Here is a 9,817-nt window from a genome sequence, read left to right as displayed (position 1 = left end):
TTCAAAAGAGCTATGTTAATTTGTGCTAGCATATCAGGCAAAACCAAAAGAAAAATAAAGAAGACAAAAGCATTGTGGCACGTTAAAAACTGCCTGCTATATTTTAATGTGAGCTTTCATGGACTAATATATGTTCTTCTCTCTCTCTCTCTCTCTCTCTCTCTCTCTCTCACACACACACACACACACACACACACACACACACACACACACACACAAACAATTGTGATTTAGGTTGCAAAAGCTAGAAATATGCAGAAACAAAGCATCTCTGTACCAGCAAGTAAAGGGTTAATAACTACAGACAGAGAGAGAGATAAACACTGTGTGCATACTATATATATAGTATTCATAATCTTGGACAAATGCACACAGTGTTTATGGTCCGGGGATATCTTGTTGAGAACCACTGCAAATGAAGGGTTAAAGCTGAAGAAGGGATTATGCTGTAATAGGTGCCGTTTTCTTTTCAGCCCTCAATAAAAATACATTTGCTCTCTCAACGAGTCTGGACAGGTGAGAAATCGGAAAGGACTGGAGCCTATGCTTCCGAATGACACAAAGCAAGGTTGTTAGCACAGGCTTCTGCGTTTGTAAGCAAACTTCATTCAAGATTACTTAACTCCCTGCTGCCTCACGTCAGGGTCCCTTGATATCCTTTAAAAAGTCTGCTTTCTGCTCATTTATATATAGGCACAGGCTTCCAGGACAACACTGAATGGCTAGAAATGATTCACTGAAAAATGTCTGATTATAATTTAATTTATTTTATCTCCCATATTTTCCCCAATACACCTTAAGGCACCTTAAACATTGCAGGAAAACAGATACAACTAAAATATAATTTTTAAAAAATCATGAAGTGTAAGGCTGTGTCACTGGAGACCAAGATCAAGTGGGAATTTACTCTCCCTGTTAAGGATCAGATGTGCAGTTTGAGCATGATCCTAGAGCCAGCACTAACCATGAAAAGACAGGTCTCCGCTGTAGCATGCTCAGCCCTTTACCCAGTTGTGCCCCTACCTGGATGACGGAACCCTAGCAACATTGGTCTACACATTGGTAGTCTCAAAAACTGACTACAGCCATGCACTCTACCTGGGGCTTCCCTTGAAACTGGTACAGAGGCTTCAGGAGATCCAGAATACAGATTGACTGGGTTGAGGATGTTGGACCCTATCGCTCCAACTCTGCTTCTGTGCCAGATTTAAGGTCTTGGGTTCTAACATACAAAGCCTCAGTACTTGTCTGAACATCTGTCAAGACTGGCTGCCCATCTGATTCAATCCTCACAGACCTAAAGCCTGGAAAATGACAACTAGAAACCAGGCTTTCTCAGCAATGATGCCTTCTTTGTGGAATGCTTTCTTGCACGAGATACAGCAGGTGCCCTCTCGCCATACGTTCAAAATTCTCTAAAACAGCTGTTCAGATAAGCTTTTGGGGAGGTTATCTCCAAGTAGCTGGGACAGTGGATAAAAGAAAAATATATTGTAATTTATTATTTGTAATGATTATTGCCACCTGTCTTATCTTTTTTTCTTTCTATTTGTGATTTTTTAGTGTTTCTATTAATTATATAACTCACATTTTATTTTTTATTTTTTTTGCTGTGTACTGCCCAGAGTCATGAATGGCTAGAAGGGTATTATATAAATCAAATAAATAAACAGATAAGCAAGCAAACAAACAAAAAATAACCCACCCTCCTGTATTTCTGATCACTGTGTATGAGTACAAAAGCTGGACAGTTAAGAAAGCTGACAGGAAAAAAATTACTCGTTTGAAATGTCATGCTGGAGAAGAGCAGTGAGGATACTCTGGACTGCCAGAAAGACAAATAAGTGGGTCCTAGATCAATTCAAGCCTGAAATATCTCTGGAGGCAGGTTATCCTATTTTGAGAACATCATGAAAAGGCAAGACTCTCTGTAAAAGACAATAATGGTGGGAAAAATTGAAGGCAGCAGGAAAAGAGGAAAAGCAAATACGAAATGGGCTGAATCTCTAAAGCAATCCACAAGCTTGTGTCTACGGGAGCTGAGCAGGGTTGCTAAGTCCAGAACATTCTGGAGGTTGCTTATTAATAAGGTAACCATAAGTCAGAAGCCCCTTGGTACACAGCAAAAAATAAAAAAATAGAATGTAAGAACAACACAGAGTATCTTGTTGATTAAAACAACCAGCAAAATGTAACCATTTAAAAACACCACACCAGAGGGAAAAGTGCAGCAACCTTCAAATAAAACCATTTTCTCAATAATCACTTGGTTGCTAAAGGCTGCCTGAATAAAGAGGTATTTTGAATGCTAGCAGAAAGACACCAGAGAGTAAGGCAATCAAGCCTCTTTTGGAAGAGAGACAACCTGGGAGTAGCCACCCTGAAGACTCTTTCTGCAGTTGTAATGAAAATATCAAAATGAAGGATATATTAAGCAGCACAGCACAAGCCTTTACAATATTGTGCATTTGACCAAAACAGGTTTCCTCAATTCCTCGCTATCTCAATCTTGATTCACCTAATTCTTTGATATTCCAGGCCACACCTCCCTACCATTCTGCCAACATAAAATAATAAACTGACAGATGGAACTTGGAGGAGGAAACCATATATTCCTTCTGCCTGGTCTTGCAGTGAAATCATCAACCACGTTTGGGATACTACACCCATTCTTTCCAAGGGAACCAATTACAAAGCCATAAATAACACAGGAATATTAGAACATCAGTGGAGGCTGAAGTTTGCGAAGAGGAAAAATGTGTCTCAGTGTGCAGCAAAATATCACGGTAGCAAGCAAAAGCTTAACACATCCTATGCTGGCTGTGGCAGATTTTTCATATGGTCTAAATTTTATATCATGAAGAGAGAATGATATATAAGAATAAGAATATTGAAGTAAAAAGTGTAATGGAAGGGAATAAAATATTCGTTGCAGTTTTGCTATTTTCATGATAGGCATATGATGAGACTAATAAAACATGCAGTTTTGTTTCATGGATACATTTATTTGGAACCCTTCAGGCTGTTTCACATATTACAAAACTCTTACACTGTACTGTAGTCACTTCCAAGTAAGAAAATTCATCATTCTTATATATAGGTTGTAACATGACACTTCACATATATTATGTAAATGCAGGAATTTTCATTTGTAGGGTTGTCACACCTTATATTTTAACAATCATAACTAAGGTTGTGAAAGTCCCTTGGGGTTTTTTGTGTTTTTTTGCAGTGCATTTCTCAAAATCAGGTTTATGAGACTTTTTTCTTCCTACATGGAGATTCGTGTGTACAATATTTTAGTGTATATTTTCCCTAATGCATGCATTTTTCTTAAGGTGCATTTTCCCAATAGACTAAAACATGTTTGTGCATTAAAGAGCTCTGTTAAAGAGTGTAATAAAAATATAAACTGCACTAATACACACACCCAAACGCACACACATAATTAAACTTAGAAACCTGAAAAAATCAAGATTTTTTTAAAAGCTGAAATTACATCAAAGTAGGCATCAAACAAGCTTCCCTACACAAAGCAATACACAGCTGGGGTTCTATTACTGAAAAGGCCCCTTGCATTAAAACTCCAATTTTGCTATAACAGATAGCAGAATAACTCAGAGAAGGGCCTCCAGGCAAGATTGACAGGGAATGGAGAGAGAGAGAAATAATGGGAAAATGACAACTTTGTTCCAGGGAAATTGCTAGAGGGCAAACACCAACAAATAATGCACAAATTAATGTATAAAATAATTTAGAGCTGTAAAACTATTAGTGTTAGCAAATATTGCTGAATTCTGGTTTGTAATGGATGTGTACATTTTATAATTGTAACTATTCAGCAACATAATGTCTGTCTCGTTTGAGTTTTATTTGCAATCTTGCATGCTGTCTGTAGTTTGTGTGAATTCGGAGGGAGACATTTCTGGCTGGGGTGACTATCAAGCACTAACCAATCATTTGTTTCAGCCTTTGAATTCAAAGAGACCCCTGTCTTTCTGCTGAGTGCTTCTTTTCTTTTCCCTCTCTTTCCTCCTTTAGTGTCACTTCTTTGGTTGCTGTTGGATCTGTATAGTATGCAGGAAACAAACATATATACAAGTCTGTAATTTCTAGCAACTATAAGAAAAGACATGTGTTTATTTTTTCTCCTACAATGTCTGAGTGAGTTACTGAGACTTTAAGCGCCAATTAATGAGAAAGGGGTGGACTCTGGAAACTTTTAGCTATTCTTCTCTGTGGATCTCTATACTTCTATTTCATAGCAAAACTTTTTTTACCAGAAATTAAAAACTCTGAAACATATACTTCCAAGTTTATGCATGAAGCTGAAGCTCTAAAAACAGAATGTGTTACCACGTAGAAAATAGCATTTGTGTAACTAGAATGCATGTGCAGATTTTGGGTGTTTAATTAGGAAAATGTATTTTCTAGCATGGAAAATCTATAAGCGATGGTTTAATAGTTCAAAAACTGACCATCAAATTAGATGGAAGCATCTGAATCATTCAGCATTTTCACTTAATATTACTATCCAAATATCTGGCTCACAAAACCGTCAGGTGGTTTGGAAAATCAAATACTGTATAAACTCCTATAAAAACATGAGCAATAAGAAAAGAATGACAGGATAACATAGATTAAAAATTGAGAAGAAGCATAGTTCAAAAACTGAATCCTAGAAAGAATGGGGTGGGGGGCAGTCCAGCATAAGAATAGTAGCATCTTCCGGAACTCCGTAAGACGTTTCAGAAGATCTGGAACGTCTTAGGGAGAAATCTTTGTCCTGCACCACCATCTAGGTAGGTTATAGTAAATGGTTCTGTTTGTACCTGCATCCATATGCAACAGCAATTTCTAGTATGTTTCAACAGCTGCCATCCCCTCCTTGGTCTCCATTTTAAAATTTAATCCCAATGCTGATTGTGCTGCCATTGTGCCCTCAGCCTCTCTTTTCTCCACTTTGCAACCTGTCCTCTTCCGTGTCATCTCCCCATTTAAGCTTTGGTCCCTTTAATCTTCTCTCTCATCCCACCGACCAGCCCTACTCCTTCCCTAACTACAGTGCACTGGTCCCTAACGACAGTGCAATTATATTTAGGCTTTAAAAATAATAGTGACAATGAAATAGCATTAATCTGCAAAATTAACCAGATGGAGCCAAGGATGGCACTTCTCAAGTTCCTTTTTGCATTAATATGTTACTCATTTTAATAACATCTGGGGAAATTATTACAGTGTTGGTCATAACTAAAAATCCCAGTGTCCGTTTCTGTCTCCGCTTAGCCCTAATGTTGGATATCACCTGTGAAGAATGGGTATCCAGTGGCAGTTAGAACGAGCCAGTGAAAGAAATGATTTTGATATAGCACAAGATTCAGGAGAAAACTGCAGAGATTGCAAAAAGGGACAGAAATACAATTAGAATTTTGATAAACAGAAATTAGTGAAACGGTTAATGAAAAATGTGGAGGTTCTCATGTAGTGAAATAAAGAGGAGGAGATAGCAAATGGAAATCAAACAGAAAGAAGAGATTTGGGAATGTGGAGCCAGAAGACATTCACAGGAGACTTCCAGTGTACAGTATACTGTATGTCACAGGAACTCTTAGATGTGTCCACTCAGCAAAACGATATGGGGCTTATCTTTAAGGAGATACATACAGCCGAAGAGGACAGGATGTACCTCTACAAACTCCTTTCATTTTATGAGGAGCAACATAGTGTGGGATTTTGAAGGAAATTACCCAATATTAAGTGAGATTAGAAGAAATTCACGTGGATGTCAGAAGAAAAGACCAAGCAAACAGGAAAAGAATCCCACCTCAGTGTGCATTCCTACATGCTACATTCCAGAGCCCTCTTGGTCTGCAATCCTGCATTGCTTCACCTGGCAGTAAAACTGACTGAAAGCAATGGGGCTGACCTCTGACTAAATTTGTATAGGATTGTACTCTTGGTCACTCAAATATTGTGAACATCCATACACTTAATATGCCTTGATGAATTTATTTTCTTTTCAAAAATTTCAAATGGCATAAATGTAACAATTTTTAATGAGTGTTCAAAGTTTCCAGAGTCTCAGGATACTTCTAGTTTCTTGTAGTCACACAACTTTGTGCCAGTCCCATTTCTGTACCAGAAATCTCTATGCTTCAGCTTCTATAGTAGTACCTAGAATGTTGCCATACATGTGTCTACTCAGGAGTAAAACTATGTAAGTCATATCTAGGCAGAGCCTGGAAAAGTTTCTGGCCATGCTGGCCAGGAGATTCAGTCCTATAAAATACCTTTTCCAGCTTCTGCTGCTAGGTACACTTAAGTCTGCAGCCTGAAGCTAAAATGCTATGAGACAAAGACCCCTCTAATGCAAAAGAACTTTCTTCCAAGTAACCAAGCATAAGCTTGCCTGTACAGTTGATGTGTTTATTGAAAACTTTTACAACTTTTCTCTTGGAACCAGTGATTAGACAATCAGTACTGACCAACCATGGCAAGAAACCATTATGTCTATTTTTCATGCTTTCAGGAAGTTCCACTAATAAAACTCAAAATTCTCAGGAGCAAAGTGGAGAAAAGAAACTGTATGGTTATTTTATATAACATCCTTTCTCCATGCTAGCCAGCAACAGATATAGTAACAGCTTCTGAAATGTGCAGGTTCTGGGCAATAGGTACCAGATTAGCTGTACTGCTTCCTTTAATTTAGCAAAGTCCTGCAGAACTGGACAGCTGCCAGTCACGCTGTCAAGAAGAGAACTATTTTGGGAATTTTTATGATGGAATAATATTTTTTTGGTAAACAAACGGAAAGCTGTTAAACAGGGACCTTCACCTCTCAGCTCCCAGTTCACCTCCTTCACTGCTGCAAAACCACAGTGGTTGTACTGTCCACCTCGAAGAACCCCCCTCACAGCTCTAGTAGGGACAAAATAAACAGCAGCTTTTTCTGCTCCCTTTTCATTAACTCTTCAACACAAAAATGCAAGGAAGGTAAGAAAAGGGCTTTCTGGTTCAATGGGCAGAATGAAGCTTTTACTAACTAGATTTAACGCTTCAAGTTAAAGCGTACTGGCATACAGCCAACTATTAGAACACTACAAACACGCATGCAGTGCATGCCGCTCATAGCATGTCCCCACAAAGTGGGCATAATTATCAGACAGGGTTTTTTGCCTCAGGGTTGGATAAGCTCGATAGCAATTGGTTTTTGGATTCACATTTCCACTTCTTTGCTTAACAAAATCCCACCTCTGTCATGAATGAGATCAGAAAGAATCCGCACGTGGAAGCACAAGCTACATTTCGGAAAGAAGGAGAGAGACAAAAAAGGGGAACTCAAAGCTGGAGTAGAGAATGTTTTATTCTCCAGTTGTTTTGAACTTCAAGTCCTTGAAGTCCTAGCCATCATGGCCCATAGTTAATGACGACGGTAGAGTTTAGAAAAGTAACTTTTCTGGATCATAGTACCCAGAATCCCCCAGCCAGCATCGCTATTGCCCACAAAAGTGTGACATTCCAAGCTCTTTTTATAGTCAAAAACATCTGCAGGCCCAAAATTTTCTCTCTAAGTTAAAAACATCCAGGTAACAAGGGGCAGTTCTCTCTTGGGATAAGACAAGGCCATGCAACTGTTGCCTTTTACAATGTTAAGCTGTGCTTCCATCAGCACTCAGCTTGTCTAATTTAAATATGTACGTTTAAATATTAAAGAAGCACGTTTCCAGTAAACACTTCAAGAAAAAAAGAAAAGAAAACCTGCTCCTGCAACTGCTCAGTATTTGGAACAATGAGTGACACTCAAGTAACAACTTCTAGGTAAAAAAAATCAGAATAACTCTGTTATCTTTTAGCACTGGTAGAACCTGAAGCTATAGCAACTTAGTAAATTTATGGAACTGAAAGAAGGTGGGACAATATTTATGCAATAGGAGATAATGGAGAGGCCTGTGTGCCAGAAGAGGTATGCAACTTCAGAAGGAGGGGCCCCAAGGCCTTCTCAGGAATTGTTACTGCAATGGCATGGCATCATATCAAAGAAGTGGCATACATTGAAACATCCAAAGTTAAATCAATGGGAAGCCCTAGATTACAGTCTACTCTCTTTCGTTTTCTTCATTCCAAAGCCCTGACATAGGATAAAGTTCTAAGTACTGTACATTATCAGGAAGGGATCACAGACCTTATATACCAATACTCACAAACTGGGTCTACACCATGTCCTGCTTTGGGAAGCACACAAATGGATGGTCAGGTCTTAGAAAGAGCATTGTCTAAAGAAAGACAAGAGACTGTCCAGGGCCCAAACATATGGCTAGTACCAGCAGCAAGGTTGGACAGCAGTCAGAAGTTAAAACTTAAACTTGGAAAAGGTACCTTTTGGATAGCCAACATCCCAGAATCCATCAGCCAGTAATGACGCGGTGAGCGATAGCCACAGGCCATGCTGGCTGGACAATTCAGGCAGTTGTAGTCTCCAAATAAATATTTCTAAGTTCTGATGTGAACACAAGGAGAATCCATCAGACAGCAAAGTAATGGGGGTGGGGCATGGGATCAAGAATTGACGCACAAAAATGGTTTTCAGCCTCCTGTGTCCAGATCTGACCGTGTTTAAGCTGAGCCTTCAGAACCTTACCCACAGGACAGCTTTAGGCCATCAGGTGAAGGCATGAGCACTGTCTTTCTCATAAATCTCCCTTTAGTCAAGAAGAGGAGTCCTTATTCCTCAAGTGGACACCTCTGCATTTGACATCCTATTCATCCTGTTCCTTTAGTTTCTTGGTCTTCCTAGAATAAGAAGGGCTCTAGGCTTCCACCTCTGATTTAAAGAGGGAGATATCCACACTATGAGGACAGGGTTCAACTACCATCTCCTCTTATACAGTATACCCCTTGAAGCTGCCTGACACAAGCTGCCCTTATGTGCCACTTTGTTGCAGAAGTGTCAGACTACCCTCCAAAGATGAGTCCACTGTGGGGAACAACATCTTATCCTGCCCCCAATGTCTTTGATGCACATTACTGTAATAGGATCCTTGCTGACTAGACCTTCCACATGTAGAGAGCATTTTGTAAACACAACAAACTTCCATTAAAGCTTATTGTTGCCACTGCAGGCACGTTTCCAAAATATAAGCCCTCTGGCAATCACGTCACCATCTCCTAGGAATTAAATTCTGCTCCATTTCTCCTGTTTTTCATTGTTGCTCTGGGCTGTTTGGGGGAATGGCAGCCTAAATATATATATAATAGATACATACATACCTTGCCGTTTCTCATTCAGCTACCAGAGTTGGCCCTTGTGAGCTTGATGCTATAGTTTCTATTTCACCTTGTCCATAAACTGGTCCCTCTCACAGACAGCAGTGCCACTAGGAAAAATAAATACATAGCATGGATTGGGCATAATAGTGTAACCCTAGATTTGACAGCGCAGGTGCTTATCACTACTCAGCTGCCTAAGAAGAATCCAAAAGGGAGGCAACTGGATTAGACCTAACAAGGATCAGGTATTTTGTAAAGTTTTGTAATACCACACTCAAGCCCCAATCACCCTCCAATAGAAAGCTTACAGTGATGCAATATTTCTGGGGAAATCATTTACTTCCCAGTTACTATGAACATAGCAGCCAGATTCAGGAAAGAGGGGCATCATCAGAAAGGTGGCAGATAATATCTAGCCCTTGATGCTCGGAAGGTCTGTCAACCCTGCAAGCCCTAGCTGCACTATCATACTGAACAGGCAACATAATACAGCATGGCCTCAGATGGCAGATGCTGGGTAGAAAGTAGAAGCTGTGTGGCTATGGAAGAC

General features: G+C 39.5%; 1 long non-coding RNA gene across 2 annotated transcripts; it reads right to left on the bottom strand.

The window, feature by feature from the left end:
• Nucleotides 1-2,653: 2,653 nt before the first annotated feature.
• On the bottom strand, nt 2,654-9,535 carry LOC110079080 (uncharacterized). Of its 2 annotated transcripts, XR_002300550.3 has the most exons (3): nt 9,268-9,535; nt 8,377-8,497; nt 2,654-4,067 (listed from the first exon to the last, which is right to left on the bottom strand). It is a non-coding gene; the product is annotated as an uncharacterized LOC110079080 (long non-coding RNA). The 2 variants fall into 2 exon arrangements; XR_013544901.1 differs by lacking the exon at nt 8,377-8,497.
• Nucleotides 9,536-9,817: the final 282 nt, after the last annotated feature.

The sequence above is a fragment of the Pogona vitticeps genome, chromosome 1 (assembly GCF_051106095.1).
Source record: "Pogona vitticeps strain Pit_001003342236 chromosome 1, PviZW2.1, whole genome shotgun sequence".
Classification (NCBI taxonomy): domain Eukaryota; kingdom Metazoa; phylum Chordata; class Lepidosauria; order Squamata; family Agamidae; genus Pogona; species Pogona vitticeps.
Note: the sequence above shows the minus strand (reverse complement) of the source record. Positions and strands in the feature narration are given on the sequence as shown.